This window comes from Lolium perenne, chromosome 5 (assembly GCF_019359855.2).
Source record: "Lolium perenne isolate Kyuss_39 chromosome 5, Kyuss_2.0, whole genome shotgun sequence".
Taxonomy (NCBI): domain Eukaryota; kingdom Viridiplantae; phylum Streptophyta; class Magnoliopsida; order Poales; family Poaceae; genus Lolium; species Lolium perenne.
The window spans coordinates 260,404,318-260,419,621 of record NC_067248.2 but is presented as its reverse complement, the minus strand read 5'-3'; the positions used below and the strand labels follow the sequence as shown (position 1 = coordinate 260,419,621).

The 15,304-nt window shown below is 47.7% G+C and overlaps 1 pseudogene; it reads left to right on the top strand.

The window, feature by feature from the left end:
* Nucleotides 1-4,040: 4,040 nt before the first annotated feature.
* Nucleotides 4,041-15,304, top strand: part of LOC127302876 (putative G-type lectin S-receptor-like serine/threonine-protein kinase At1g61610) — a 29,358-nt pseudogene continuing 18,094 nt past the window's right edge.

The window sequence follows — 15,304 nt, the reverse complement described above, 5'->3', positions numbered from 1 at the left end:
CAATACTTATGTCCTGGGTGGGTGCTACCTCTTTCTAATGGACATCTGGTACTTCAGGAGGTGGTCCAGAGCCTAAAATTACAGATAAAACAGCCATTCTTCATGGAAATTATTATGCTGATTTTTTGGTCTATTTGGACGATTCGAAATGAATCTATATTCAAAGGAGTTGCTCCTAACCTCTACCGTTGCAAGCTCAAATTCAAGGAGGAATTGGCACTTCTGATCTATAAAGCTAAGAGGAAGTCCTATTCTGGCCTTAAGGCCTGGGTAACGAATTTTCTGTGATTACTCTGTATCTTAGTGTAGTTTCGATTTTTTGGCTTCTTTAGTGCTATTCTCTAGCACTTTGTATTCTTTCTTTATACCCAAAATCAATAAAAATATAAGCAGTGAGGAAACTCACTGTACAGCTTCAAAAAAAATAACCATCAAAAGATCCCCGTGAAATGATTAGGTGGTGATATCTTACCCGTTTTCAGAATGAAAATTGTGGCTACATGAAGAAACAATTGTACATTGGAATGACACGGTCAGACAACACTAGGGCGTGACATTATTCAAAGTTTTGAATTAAAACAAGCACATTGACTGATGTTCTTGACCTGCAGGTCGATGATATGAAGTAATCGTAAAAAACTCACAGAAATCCACGGCAGCTCGCTCTAGTCGTACACATGACCAAGATCAAAACACGCAAATAACAGATAGTGAAGCGAACATGTAAAGCGTTGACCAACGGGGGAATGATCCCTCCCTTGGCTATACGTTGTTAGGTAGGATAAGACTCTCCCCGCGGATGGACGCGGATGGATGATAACCCGGTTTATTCGCCCCTCCTGCGAAATTACCGCGGATGGGGATTCGAACCCGGGTGGGCTGGCTGCGCACTCGCTTGCCTTGCCACTGAGCTAGAACTCAGTTCTCGAAGCGAACATGTAAAAATACAATAGGAAATGAAAACTCAAAAAACAGGCTGACTCTTCCAGTTCTAGATGGATTACATTTTGTAAATTAAAGAACGCTCAGCCAACAAAGATACATTCCATTCCTAGTTCCATCACCCATGCTGCCAAGTTTTTACATTTGAAACTATTCATAACAACTTGGTCAAAATCTGACATGACGAGGTAGAATAGGTTCAGTCTGCACAAGATCTGCATGTAGGGTTGACCGACAACTTGGAATACTGGGAGGTGCTGAATCTTCATTCTCTTGTTTAGCTACATCTGTTCGAGAAGTTTAGCTTAAAATATAGTACTCCCTCCTTTTCAAAACAATTGACCCAGTTTATCTAGATACAAATGTATTTAAACGTATTTTAGTCATAGATACATCCATATTAACCACAGTTGAATCACTTATTTTGGAATATTTTGGATGCAATTAAATTCTGTAGATTATAACTTATCTTTTGAATTAAAAGGGTATCATAGTTTACTCCACCTAATCAGTGGGGCCATATTCTCTTAGATATCCGTGGTGATTTTGTAATTTTGTGATCTTATAAATCTGCAAAACTCTGTAGTCATTGTGTTAGTGCGTGTAGAAAGTTGTAGAACCCTAATATTTGTTTCGTTGTTTATTGTGGTGACCCTCTTGGGGTATATATAGAAGTACACGGAGGGAGGAGACTTGGAGTACAAGTAGATGAGTCCTAGTCTATTTAGAGTTTCTATATTATTCTAACATCCCCCTCAGTCGTAGCGGGAGTGAAGCGGACGATTGCGACTGGATTTGAAGTCACACGCTTTCGTCCTCTTCTCCTCCTTGTCATCATCGGCGTCCCCTTCTGGTGCCTTCTCTTCCCTCCCGCAGTCACATCGGGAGTGTCGTGGACGCAAGTGACGACGCGGACGCTGTCGACTGGAGTTGTTGCCAATGTGTCACTGTAGACGTAGCCTTGATGTCGATGTCGAGGTAGCCGATCGTGATGTAGCCGTGGTCGAGGTAGTCGTGATCGATGATGTAGTCGTCGTATGTGGTGTAGCCGCCTTCGCCGGAGGTGCAAAAAAAAATGCGCTATTTTTTTTTTCCGATGGTGCTGCTATCATGGCCGACGTTTTGCACCTTGAAAGGTACCGTCGGCGTGACGTTTTGCACCCTGAGGGGTACCATCGCGGGCGTCTTGCAGATGTCAGAGGACGCGATCGTAGGTGAGACCACCAGTTTTGCCTGGACTGGAGGAAGCCCACCAAGCACACATGGTTTTGCCAGGACCGTGTAAGCGGTTGTAGGAGCTATCACAATGGTGATGCTAGGTTGTCGATGCAGTCTTAGTCGTCGGACGCGGTCGATGCCGTTGTCGGTGTCGTGTCGTGGACGCGGTCAATGCCGGCGTCATGCCTTGCAGGTTGTAGTCGTACGTCCATCATGTGGACGCTGTGTGTGGCGGCGACGGTGTGTTGACGATGATGTCGATGATGACCACGGTGATGTAGACCTTGGCGATGATGTGTCGGTGATGAAGCAGAGCAACAGACGTGTCGACGACGTTGTGTCGCTTGAGGCATCCCTCGCTGCGGCGATGGTGTCGATGCCTTGTTGTTGGAGAAGTCGGCGAGTCATGTTCCACACCGGCGTGCATGTGGTTGATGTCGCTTCTCGTAGATGTGCTCGACGATGATCTTGTCTCGTAGCCTGGCATAGTCGTACAGCTCGATGTCGTCGTGGTTCCCGGCTTTGTGTTAATCCTACTTGATTCGAAACCTGACGTTGGTGTAGTCGTGCGTGTCAACGTGGGCGAGAGGTCCCCTCCCGTGGCAGATGCTGTGACAAGCAGACCTGAGGGAATCCTGGAGGCTGAAAATCACTTTACGCGTACCTGTCCAACGCTGCATGTGGATGATGAACTCGTGCAGCCTAGAGGCTAGAGGTGTCTTCCACGTGCATAACACCTGGGCATGTATTCATGCTGATCTTGGTCTTTGTGTTGCCGATGTAGATCGTGCATTAGGCTACTGGCACACGGTGCTGTTCCGGATCGTCGGGTCGGCTCGGTGTGTGTCGCCAAAACCTGGCGCCGGGCGTCGTGTCCGCTGCTGCTGCACCGATGTGTGATGGCTCATTGGAAGCTGAACGAGTCCCCGGGTGCAGATCGGTACTGCCTCCGGCTCGGTGGGGCTGGAGTCGCTGAAGCCTGCGCGCGGAGCCTTGACGCTGCAGATCGGTTGGAGTAGTTGACGGAGCCGAGAAGTGCTGGCGCATGCGAGTCGAGGACGCGACGCCGTCCGCGCGGAGTGCTGTGCTGCCCAGAAGTTCGACAACATGAACGCAATTTGGATTGGATTGATTTCACCGGGATTTTGAGGGTTGGATCTAGGGTTTATTTGTAACTAATTGAATCTAATCTATGGAATTGGAAATCTCGAAACCTGAATCTAATCTAAACTAAGAACTGATCTAATCTATGATTTTGATCGGATGTTGCGCCCCCGAGGAGAAGATCTCCCCGGGGGCGGCGCGATGCGGAAGTGGTGAGGAACCTAGAATCGGCGCCGCGAGGCTAACCGCTCTGATACCATGTAGAAAGTTGTAGAACCCTAATATTTGTTTCGTTGTTTATTGTGGTGACCCTCTTGGGGTATATATAGAAGTACACGGAGGGAGGAGACTTGGAGTACAAGTAGATGAGTCCTAGTCTATTTAGAGTCTCTATATTATTCTAACAGTGCGCACATAAATATGATGGTGTACTTTGTACATATGTCTATTCTGTATTGTACTTGTATCTAGTCAGCGGTGACCGTGGCATCCCAATTTCGAAGTGGACAGCTAAAATCTAAACTCCAACTCACTCGACTCCTAGACCAACCCATCTAGAATTCCAGAACATTGCATTATTCAATCATCTGCTTCCGTGATCGAACATTCGTGGATGCTGCGTGTTTGTGGAGACATTTTTTTGACCAAGGTTCGACGCAAGTACTTACTCCATATAGCAACAACAATATATATTGCCTAGAGATAGCTAGATCAACAGATAGCTAAGATCTTTGTCCTATCGATCCATGAATTCGCGGGTTCTGGCCTGTTGTGTCATGGCCCTAATAATTTTGTTTCTGCCGTTGAGCGCCGCGGATGACCGGCTTGTCCCTGGCAAGCCGCTGTCCCCCGGCAACACCATCGTCTCTGATGGTGGTATGTTTGCCTTGGGTTTCTTCAACCCTTCCAACTCTACACCAAGTAAGCTTTATCTTGGCATATGGTACAACAACATTCCTGAGCTCACCGTCGTGTGGGTCGCCAACCGTGAAACTCCGGCCAACAACACCACTTCCTCTACCCCGATGCTCTACCTCACCAACACCTCCAATCTCGTTCTTTCCGACAGTGATATTAATGGCCATGTCCTTTGGACAACGACAAATGTGGCCACTGTCCCGGACTTGTCTCCCCCGACGGCTGTGCTTCTGAACACCGGCAACCTCATTATCCGATCCTCAAATGGCACCATGCTGTGGCAGAGTTTCGAGCACCTTGTGGACACGTTCCTTCCAGGTATGAAGCTCCGGATCAAGTACAGCACGCGCAACATGGAGGAGCGCCTGGTATCCTGGAAAGGCCCTAGCGACCCCTCACGGGGGCGCTTCTCCTATGGCAGCGACCCGAGCACGCCCCTCCAAATGTTCCAGTGGGACGGGGAACGCCCGGTGGCTCGCAGCCCCCCATGGACGGGGTTCTTGGTGAGGAGCCTACGCCAGGACCAGTTAGCGGAGGCCATGAACACTACTAGTCATATCATGTACATGGCTGTGGTCGATAACGAGGATGAGATCTACCTCACCTATAGTCTCTCCGACGGTGCACCGCCCTCAAGGTTTGTACTGTTATACTCTGGCATGTATGAGTTTCAGAGCTGGAGCAACAGGGCTTGGGCTATCGTCTGGAAGTGGCCGTCAGCTGAATGCAACCACTACAACTATATATTGTGGCCTATATGGGTACTGCGACGAGACGGTGTCACCGGTTCCAGTGTGCAAGTGCCTGGACGGTTTCGAGCCAGCAAACATGGAGGAGTGGACCAGTGGCAGGTTCTTGACGGGGTGCCGACGGAAAGAGAAGCTACGCCTACACGGGTGCGGAGATAACTTCTTGACCTTGCCGGGGATGAAGTCGCCGGACATGTTCACGCTGGCTGGAGGGGGGCACAGTACGATAGAGGAGTGCGCAACTGCGTGCAACCACAACTGCTCCTGTGTGGGATATGTGTATCGCAACATGAGTGGTGGCAGGTCCGGAGGAGATTTGATGGCATGCTTGCTGTGGATTGGGGACACTGGTGGAAAAAAGGGCTTTGGTCGCGGTTGGCAACTGCCATTAGTCGTGGTGGCGCAACCGCGACCAAAGCAGCACGACTAAAGGCCCCCCCCTTTAGTCGCGGTTCCTTACGAACCGCGACTAAAGGCCCGTCCACGTGGGCCGCAGGCGAGCGCCAGGGCGGAGGACCTTTAGTCGCGGTTCTTCTGGCCAACCGCGACTAAAGGCCTCCGCAGGGTTTAGGGTTTTAGCCCCCCTCCCCCTAAATCTGGTTTCTTTTTAATTTGTATTGTTTTATTTCTTTTGGGTTTTAATTTTGAAGGAGTTTCACATATTCTACGGTACTGTATACATACATGCATATGAATGTACAATTTCAAACAAATTTGAAATTAGAACCAAAAAGAATTCAAGAGGAATATACAATATATATTCAATATCGGATGACCATATACAATATATATTCAATATCGGATGACCATATACAATTTTGAACAAGTTAGTTACAAATTCTGGTGCATATAAAGTTCTACGTCATCGTAATATTGTTCTCCTCTAGGATCGATGACTTCCCTCGCCAACCATCCAGCTAGTTCCTCTTGAAGTGGTCGGAAGCGAGCTTCTGGACTAAGCGTCTTCCGGAGGTTATTCCTCAGGATGTTGTTCTCACACGTCTGGTCCCGCTCATTGCAGTATCTCCGGATCCTCTCACAAACATAGTATCCACATAGATTGGTCCCCGGTGGCTGAATATCCCCAGTCGTCCGCACTGCCATTTTAAAATGTAGCTCTTTTTTGAATTCACCGACCTTGGTATCTACGAACCGTCTCCAAACCCTACGAGGCAAAGAAAATTAAATAAACAAGAGAGTTATTAATTAGTTACTTGATATTAGGAAATGATGAACGAAATAGGCCGATCGATATAGAGCGCAAATGAATGAAAATAATTACTTTTGCATCATTTTTCTCATGTCGCCCCAAAGCGCCGGATCCATATTCAGAGAGTCGTGGACGAGAACTGAGGAGGTCTGAACTTTAATTACCATAAGAATCCAGTGGAACCTGCGGACACGATACATGCACAATCATGCATAACTCATCGATTAGCCACATACCATGCATGGAGTAAACAAAAGAGAATGTGCTCAAGACAGAAACACTCACCCAAAATGGTAAGGAAATAGAATATCACTTTTCTCTTGCTGTTTTCTAATAAACCGCCACAGGTCATCCTCCACGTCGGCGGGGTGGTGTTCTAACACATATGAATTAACGATTTGTGGGTCAATGAACCCAACATCATGGATGTTCCTTATTCGCATTTCCTGCTTCTTCATTCTGCATAATAGCGTACACAACAAGATAGTTAGGACAGTGCAGGCAATGAATGAGATGGGGTAGAAATTAATAAATCACTTACAGAACGTAGCAACTGATGATAGATTTGTCGAGGTCGCGCAGATTGAACAGCTGGAACAATTCACTCAGATGAATTTGTACCCAGTAATGTTTGAAGTGATGCTCATATCTAACTTCCGCATAGATATACTCTTTGGCGTTTTTATGTTTTATGTAACCCTTGTACCAATTTAGCAGACCTTTCATTTGTCGAGGTAGATCCTCTTCTGCGCAGTGCTCGACGAGAGGGCCATTCTTCACATATGTAAATACTACGTCCTTCATTGGCGCCTCATCAAGGCCTAGCAGTGCACGAAGAGTGATACCTAACTCGGCCGCTTGTTCTCTGGCACTCGTTACAGTCAATCCATGTGCTGCCGCAGCTGCTATGATATCGGGGGCATCCGGATCGGCGGCTTGCACTATGAGGGGGGCGATCGATTGTTTACTTTGTTCCCCGAGCTGGGCAACTTCTTTCCCCCTTTCTAATTTTGACTCGGCCTCGTCCTCCAAGGCTTTCTTCTCCGCCAACTCTTTCATGTTCTTGAACGCGAGTGCTTGCCTACGAAGTTCACGTAAATAGTCGTCAGGCAGATTCTTCGCGGCTTGGGACGGTGTGTTCAAAAATGACTTAGCCCACTGCTTTTGCTTGTCAGAATATACTGGCTTGGGCTCGCCCTCTCTTTTCTTCTTGCACTCCTCCTTCCATTTCTCATGCTGAGCAGCCACGGCCGCTGCATTTTCCTCGACACTAAGTTCCCAAGGCCTCGGGATGAGAGGCTTCAGTGATGGCTCTGGTATCTTTGTTTTCTTAGGTACATAAGGGTCTGGGTTAATAACCCAGGACTGCTTCGCTTCTTCGCCGGAGGTGGATTGGGGGCGGTGTCTCGCTGATCACCCGCCGGACGAGGACTAGGGGGCGGCGTGCGCTACCCGCCGGACGAGGATCGGGCGGCGTCGGCTGACGTGAAGGAGGTGTATTAGGTGAAGCACCACCACCACCGCCGCCACCGCCACCGTCACCGCCACCGCCACCGCCACCGCCACCACCACCACCGTAGGGGGGTGGACTTGTTGGCGCCTCGCCTGGAAACTTGATAAACTTCTTCTGCCATAGAATGAACTGGCGCTTGACATCTCCAAGTCTTTTCACCCCTTCAGGTGTAGCAATGTCAATGTCCAGGTCCTCAAACCCTTGGACTATCTTCTCCACCGTCACACGAGCATAGCCATCTTGAATGGGGTTGTTGTGGTGGAGTGCTCCAGGTGGCAAAGCACTGCCGATGGCTACCTTCATGGACATGTTCCCGATAGGATAATACAGATGACATGCTTTCATCTCCTTTATATCGTCCACGGGGTAGTGAGGAGGCTCCGGTGCAGTAATTTCGACCACCAGAGGCTCCGGTGCAGTAATTTCTATCGTCGGTGCACCAGCCGGTGAGGCCTCCGTGGAAGCCACGCTGCTTCTTCTCCGCTGCTGGCTTCCGAGATCCATTGGATGATCTTCAGCATGCTGCGCCCGAGCTGCATCTCTTTCGGCGACTAGTACACTCACGGTTTTCTTCATCACATCCATTTCAGTTACCAACTTCGCCACAACATCTGCATCCCGATCCATCTTTCTCTTACGCTTCTGTAACCGTACGGGTCATCGTTCTGGGGGAACCCTACTTTCCACGGAATGGGCCCCATGCCTCGTATACGTCCTCCGTGTTCAGGATTCCCGAGGGCTTTTGTCAGGGCGTCGTTCTCTCTGTTGAACCTGATCCTCCCCTCTTGAGCCTCCCTCATTGCCTCAATAAGCTTTTTGGTGGGTGTAATTATTTTGCCCTGGTAAACACACTCCCCTGTCTCCGGGTTCAGCGATCCCCCATGCCCGTACCACCAGCTTTTGGCCCTTGGGTCCCATCCCTCCGTACCTGGACGGATTCCTCGCGCCCTCAGCTCGTTCTCCATCTTCTCCCACTTAGGCTGCCAAAAGCGATACCCTCCTGGCCCCATTTTATGATTGTACTCCTTCTTGGCCGCATTTTCCTTATTTTTTTTCGATAGTTCAAGGAACTGCTCCGATTTCTTTTGCTTCACAAATTCTGGCCAATCATGTTGTAGTTTCTCATATTGTCCTTTGAAATCCGGAGTCTTGCCCTGGTTGACAAAGTCATGGGCTAGATTTTGCTTGTATTTCCGGAATGCGTTGGCCATCCTAGAAAGAGCGAACTGTTTGACTAGCTTGCGCCTCTTCTTGTTTTCCGCAATCTTGTTACCCTCCTCATCGTATTTGCGGTATTCCGGAGGTAGAACGAAATGTTCCATAAGCTTGTTGAAGCAATCTTTTTTTTCTCTCTTATCGACAAAAGTGAAACCAACACGTGCCTTCTTTGGCTCATTTCACTCCTGGCGGGTGATCGAGACGTTGTCTCTAACAACGGCTCCGCATTGGCTGACAAACTTGGTGGCGTTCTTGCTGGGCTCCAGCGGCCTGCCGGTTGCTTCGTCGACAACATCGATGGTGCATGTTTCTCCTGCTTTCATCGTCTTGGTTGCGCCACGCTTTGACGACGTACTCGATTTTTTCGACGATCCGGCCGAGGGCTAAAATAAGAAAGAGAGTCGCGCGCGTTAGTACACACACATTTATTCAAATCAGTTAGTTTGTGTCAACACCCGGATTTTTAAGTCCGAATGCCTATTATGTCATACATCGCAATCCCAGGAATATTGTTGTTGCGAGGCATAATAGTTAAGTATCACAGTCATCATTCATTACAACCCATAAGTCTTACAAATTGGAATCACATGATCCATATTACACGAATAGTTGATCTATTGATCAACGAACAAACACAAGTTCATAGTTCAACATAGCGGAAGCGTAAGATACAAGGACTCTCTAGTCCACAGGCCAACGCTTGACGTCGGAAGGCGCTTAGTTGTCGTAGGCGTCCTGCTGGTCATCTCCGTGTTCATCTTCATACTCTGGCCATTTGAATAGCCAGGGACAAAGCCGTGAGTACGTTGAGTACTCGCAAACTCAAACTAATGGAAGTGCCAGACATTCTAGTAGGGTTTGCTAAGCTCTAGTTTATTTGCATAAAGCTAGTTTTAGTTCACAAAGTTTTGAGAAAAGCTTACTCAAGAGCTAACTAACTCAAGTGGGAACACTAGTGTCATCCCCACCATTCAAGTGGTGATTTCAAGTCAAGTCACCACAAGTCATTTCACCATCAACCTTTTCAACTTCATTTTCAAAGATATGACATCGGAAACTGTATGGCCTTTCCAACCGTCCGTAACCGTGGACGCGGCTATTCGAATAGGTTTACACTCTGCAGAGGTTGCACACTTGTGCCACAACATTTGATTTCATCCGTCGGGATTTCCCCGAATAATCGTAACACAGTACGCGGATCATCAACCATAACCTTTCACTTACGAACCCTAGTATGAGCACCTCTCCCCATGAGCTTGGCCTCCCAGTGAAGACCAACTGTCAACTTTGGGAACCGCACGGAGCTTGGGCCGGACATTCACCTCATTTCGCATCATATCGTATCGTTTCTTTTGTGGTAGAGGCAGCTTTCGGCATAACCCCGATGACGCTTGTTTAGAGGGAACCCATACTAAGACGCATAAACTTCCGGTTAAGCCCTACCCATAATCAGTGTATTGTGGGGGTACTTGAGAATTGGAAAGGTATCGCATTCCAACCAACATCATGTTTTATCAAAAATCACCATCTTCTCTTGGTCATATTCACCTTCAAAAATCATTCAATGGAATGCATCTTCATTCCAAGGTTTCAAAATCCTTTCAAAATCACAAGTCTCCCATCTAGAGTAGTCAAATTTAGTTTATTAGCACTAGCTCTATTCATGAGGGGTGCTATCCTGCCTTGCTTGGAAGAGACTAACTCACTACTCTAGTATCCAAAATGTATTTCGACCAAAGTTAACTATAAAAGTAACTCTTTTAGAAAACAAGTAAAAACTTGTAGAGTAAAAACTTGGGATGGGTTCTCATAATCAAAGATAAGAAACATGGTGCCTTGCCCCAAGGGGCTTTGCACCTTGCAAGAATATTAGCTTGCATAGTAATTTGGCTTGCCTTGGTAGTTTTCAAACTGTTCCTCTTCCTCCTCCTGGTAGCAACCTTCTTCTTCGGCGTACTCTCCGGTGCTACCGTCTAAATTTGAATACGAGTATAATTACTCACTAATTCAATGGCTATTCCACACATCACAAATAAACACACAAACTACTCTATGCACACACATAAATAAACTAGGGTGCATGGGTTGTGGGATTTAAGTAGAATGTGTATTCCAAAAGTAGATGATAGTTTCCATAGGGTTCTTGAGAAATAATTTCCTCTCATTGAAATCTTCTTAAGATTTAATTTCTCCAACAATCATGGATGAACTCATATTGACCTAAATCAAAAGTTCATCATCATCATCATTTGGTAGAATGATTTAAATGAGGTGGAACACCTCATACCATTTAAATAACACTACATTTGATTTAAATCTCAAGAAATTCATATAAGAGAGTTTGGAACCAGGGGTCCAAACATCCCATGAATTCATGTGAGACAAGTTTAAATGAAGTGTAATACTTCACACAATTTAATTCTAATAGTTTTGGACAATATCAACTAGTTAAACTAGTCAAAATATCCATTCACAAAACCATGGCATGATCCTGCAAAGTGACCACACCATTTTATTGCATAAACAATTAGTGTAAGTCAAATGTGAGCTATTAGAGTTGGAATTTACTTAATATATATTTTGGTTGATTTTTAAGAATTATTTGAATAGGGAAAAGTCCCTGGCTCGTTATTTTTGTCACATTAATTCTACAAAGAGATTGACCATGAGGCCAGTGGCATTGGATAGAGAATTTCAGTGGCTTTCTAACAATGTCAAATTCACTAAATTTGGTTTAGCCAATTTGAAATGGTTGAAATTCAAAGTTTGGGCAGTATTGGATTGTTTGGAAAATGTTTAAAACGAATTTGAATTAAACAGGCCGGCGGGAAAACGAAGCTGGGCCGATTTGAAATAAAACGGCCCACCTCAGCCCACCACGCGTCTGTGCCCGCGTGGGCTGCCAGCCAGGGGGGTCCCGCATGTCAGCGGCGTTTAAAACCCGAAACGGTACGAGCGACGTGGCGCGTTGGATTAGAAGGCAATCCAACGGCGCACGGTCGTCGTCTTCTCCGGCGAGAAGCGTAGGTTCGGGCGGCGAGCCTAGGGGTGGGAGAGCTAACCAGGGCTCCCGCGGTGGCTGGCAGTGTGCGTGATGTCGATGTGGACGACGGCGGTTCTCCTGGTACCGGCGGCGACTCTGGATCGGCTCCAATCGACGGCGGCGAGGTGCGGTGCGGCGGGCTCCGATCTTCAAATTGAAGCAACTCCGGCGACAATCGAGTGAGTGGTTGGGTGGAGGAGAAGCGGTGGAGGATGGTGAACGAGATGGTGTGCTCCAACTTCGTCCAGGAACGCTGTATTTATAGCTGGCCAAGGGTGCGGCGTGGCCGTGAAGAAGTCGACCATGGCGCGGCTTCTCCGGCAAGCGATCGAGCTAGGCGAGGTGGTGGCAGTGTTCTACGGCTCCTGGCGACGCTATTGGCGGCGACAGCGGGGTCGGGCGGTGGCTAAACTGGTCGCATTGCTTCCGTGTCTGCCGTGTTGGTCGCGGGATCGCGTTGTCGTCTCCGGCGCGACGGCGGGCACGGGTCGGGGTCGAGGGCATGTCCGGTGGCTGCGTGGCGACGCGGCGATGCTCAACGGCTGGTCGGCGAGTCCAGGGCGTGCTCGTGGTGATGGCGCGGTGCGTGGCCAGTGTGTGCCCGCGGCGTGCACACGCGCGACGTGCGCGGCGTCCAGGGCGCCATGGACGCGTGCTGGTCTCGGCGTTGTCGAGCTCCTCCTCGACCAGGGCTGGGCTAGGGTGGCGTAGGAGAGGTGGTGGCACACGGTGGCGCAGGGGCCAGGGTTGGGGAAGCAAGGGGAGAGGGGGTGGTGCGGCATGGCCGGCATGTGGCCGGCATGGCCATGCCATGCTTGCTCTCTCTCCCTCCTTAGCTCCACTATGCTTTATTTAGGGTTTAAGGGGACCAGGGAGCATTGTAGGATAGCTTTGGTTTAAATTTGGATGAGGTAGATCACTATTTGCAATAGTTGCAAATAGTGCCCAATTTTGGAAAATGCAAAATTATCCAAATTGGAAAAAGTTCAAAAGGTGAAAGTTTGTGATATGTGAAGGTTGAGATAAGTTGTAATTGACCAGAGATGAATTGAGGTGGTGGTGGAAAAATTAGATTTCAAAATTTGGCCAAAATGGCTAAGTGGAGATTGTTGACAATGTTAAAAAGTCAAGACTTTGGATGAGCATAGCTAGTGATCCAAGATGAATTTGGCAGGGTGGTCTTCATCAAAGTTGTTCACCTTGATGTTGACTTTGAAATGGTGCAAAGAGTTAGCAAAGATTGGTTTGGGAAAATTGAATTGCAGGGGCTCAAAGTGGTGATCAGACTAAAATTGGCAGATTTGGTCATCATCACATGTGAGTGGGAAAAGTGTTTGAAAATCATTTGAATTGTGAACCCTTGATTCCAAAAGTTGTAATAAGTGTTTAATAACATTATTCAACTAATGGTGAAGACCAAATAGGTCTAGGGTCAAAATTTATAAAAAGGCCATAGGGCATATGTGAGGGTTTTTAGGGTTTTGCCTTTTATTGGATTTTCTTCCTCTTTGATTTATTTGGTTGGTGATCTTCATATGATCACTCTAGGGTTTTAGAGCACATCAAGATACAAGTAACAACAATCATCATGGCATATCACTCAAATGCACAAGTCCTATGCATGGTACTATATGCAAAAGAAAAGTTTTTGTTGGTTTGAAATTTTGCTTTCTGGAATTCTCTAACTTTCTTTTCATTGAAATTTGGGGTGTTACAAACCCTTCCCCCTTACAAAAGATCTCGTCCCGAGATCGAAAAGAAAGTTAGGTACTAAAGAGATCTGGGTATTCCTTCTTCATGAAATCTTCGCGTTCCCAGGTGGCTTCATCCTCTGTATGATTGCTCCATTGGATCTTCAGAAACTTGATGCTTCTGGTGCGGGTGGTTCTGTAAGCTTCTTCTAGGATGCGAATCGGCACTTCGCGGTAAGTCAGATCCTGGTTGATATCCACCGATCGGTGATCGATGTTCTTGAACACTTCGGTCTTCTCAGGGACTTCAAGACATTTCCGGAGAAGTGAGATGTGAAAAACGTCGTGCACAGCCGACATTTCTTCAGGCAACTCCAGTTGATAAGATACTTCACCTCGGCGGCTGAGGACTTGGAAAGGTCCCACATAGCGAGGTGCAAGCTTTCCTTTCAGCTGAAACCTTTGCATCCCTTTCAAGGGGGATACTTTGAGATAGACGAAATCTCCGATCTCAAAGGTCATCTCCCGACGTCTCTTGTCGGCGTAGCTCTTCTGCCTGGATTGCGCAGTCTTGAGGTACTCGCGGATCTTGTGAACCTTCTCTTCGGCTTCACGAAGAACATCCGGGCCGAAAACTTGACTCTCTCCGACTTCTGACCAGTTCAGGGGGGTACGGCACTTCCTTCCGTACAAGGCTTCAAAGGGGGCCATCTGCAGGCTGGCTTGGTAACTATTGTTGTATGAGAATTCGGCGTAAGGTAGGCAGTCTTCCCACTTGGATCCGTATTCCAAAGACGCATGCTCTAAGCATGTCTTCCAAGATCTGGTTTACTCTCTCGATCTGTCCGTCGGTCGAGGGTGATAGGCGGTGCTGAAATTTAGGCGAGTGCCTAGTCCTTCATGCACCTTCCGCGTAACCTTGAGGTAAACTGTGATCCTCTATCTGACACTATTGATTTGGGGGTTCCATGCAAAGCGACAATTCTGGAGATGTAGAGTTCAGCTAACTTGGGGCCTTGATAGGTGGTTTTGACGGCGATGAAATGGGCGACTTTGGTCAATCTATCGACCACTACCCATATGGAATCATTGCCTTTGCTAGATTTGGGCAGTCCGGTGATAAAGTCCATTCCTACGGAGTCCCATTTCCAGTCCGGAATCAAGGGGTTGCAACATCGATGGGTCTTTGGTGTTCTGCCTTAACTCTTTGATGTATGTCACACTTAGCGATATAGCTACCGATCTCTCTCTTCATTCCGTGCCACCAAAATTGTTCTTTCAGTCCTGGTACATCTTGGTACCTCCGGGGTGGATTGAATAAAGGGTGTCATGGGCTTCTTGCAGGATGACTTGTTTCAAGTCGTAGTCCGATGGTACGCAGAGACGTTCTTTGTACCAAAGCACTCGGCTTCGTCAATGGTGAATCCGGGGCTTTTCCTGCGGCTATCCGTTTCTTGATTCCCTCAATGCTAGCGTTGTCCTTTCTCGGGGCTTCCTTGATCTGACCAATCAAGGTGGGTTGCAGTTCGATGCTGGCTAGGAATCCTTCACTCACAAGTTCAAGTCTGAACTGTTCAAACTCTTGGTGCAAACTGGGCTGTTCGGTTGCGAGCATGGAGTTCAACTGGCACGACAGTCGACTCAAAGCATCCGCTACCACATTGGCCTTGCCGGGGTGGTAGTGAATCTCCATGTCGT